The sequence below is a fragment of the Aureococcus anophagefferens genome (assembly GCF_000186865.1).
Source record: "Aureococcus anophagefferens unplaced genomic scaffold AURANscaffold_1, whole genome shotgun sequence".
Taxonomy (NCBI): domain Eukaryota; class Pelagophyceae; order Pelagomonadales; family Pelagomonadaceae; genus Aureococcus; species Aureococcus anophagefferens.
This window is the reverse complement of record NW_008705561.1, coordinates 1,543,172-1,544,468: the sequence shown is the minus strand read 5'-3', so window position 1 is coordinate 1,544,468 and position 1,297 is coordinate 1,543,172.

Genomic DNA, 1,297 nt, shown 5'->3' with positions numbered 1-1,297 from the left:
GCGCGTCGCGAGCCGAGCGCCTTCGCCCGCCGCGGCGCACCGAACGCGGCGCGGAGCGCGTCCTGGAGCCGCGACGTCCGCAGGAGCGCGTCCGCGGCGACGCGCTCCGCGGCGCGCACCGCGGCGGCGACGGCGTCGCCGCTCGCCGGCGCCGGCGCGAGGAGCTTCGTCGTCTCCGACTCTGTGCGCGGCGCCGCCGCCTCGCGCGCCGGCGCGCGGTCGTCGGGCTCCGCGAGGCAGGACGCGAAGACGACGAGGTCCCAGGGCTCCGCGGCGACGCGGGCGCCGCAGTCCGCCGCGGGGACCTCGACGACGTCGCTCGCGCGCGGTGCCTTGGCCCGGAGGCACGCGGCCAGGTTCGCCGCGGCGCCGCCGCCGTCGACGACGACGAGGACGCGGGAAACCGCGCGCGCCGGCGCGGCGGCCGCGGGGACCCAGGCCGCCTCGAAGGTCAGGCCCGCCGCGAGCGCGCTCGCCGGCGGCTCCGCGCGCGGCGCGGCGGGTCCGGCCGCGGCCGGGCCGCCGTCGAACCAGCAGGCCGCCGGCGACGCCATGGCCGTCGGCGGGAGCGCGAGCGACGTGGTCGCGCCCGGCGCGAGGTCGACGCCGCGCGCGAAGGCCTCGGCGAGCGCCGCGGCGACGGACGCGGCCTCGGCGCCGCGCTTTTTCGGCCCGCGGACGGCGGCCGCGGCGGGCAGTTTGAGGCCGCCGAGGTGCGGCAGCAGGTGCGCCGCGGGGCCGACCTCGAGCACGAAGGCGCCGCCGGGGTGCGCGTCGCGGAACGCGGATGCGGCGCCCGCGAAGTCGACGCGGCCGCGCGCCTGGTCGCACCAGTAGTCCGGCGTCGGCGCCGCGTCGAGCCGCCGACCCGTGAGCGTCGAGTAGACCGCTACACTTCCTGAGCTCCGCGCCTCGAGCCCCGCGGCCGCGGCCCGCAGCGTCGGTAGGCACGGGTCGACGCAGGCGCTGTGGAAGCCCGTGCGCACGCGGAGCTTCGTCGGCGCGCCGCCGCCGACCTCGGCGTCCTGGAGCGCGAAGAGCACGCGGCCTAAAGCCCGCGCGTCGCCCGACACCGTGCAGCCGAGGGGCGAGTTCGCGGCCGCGACGCCGACGTCGCCGCGGACGTCGCCGGGCAGCGCGTCCAGAAAGTCGGCCACGGCGCCCGCGTCCGCGCGGACCGCGGCCATGGCGCCGACGCCCGCGGAGAGGCTCGCCATCGCCGCGCCGCGGCCGACGACGAGCCGCGCGGCCGACGCCAGCGGCAGGACGCCCGCGACGCAAAAGGCCGCGATCTCCC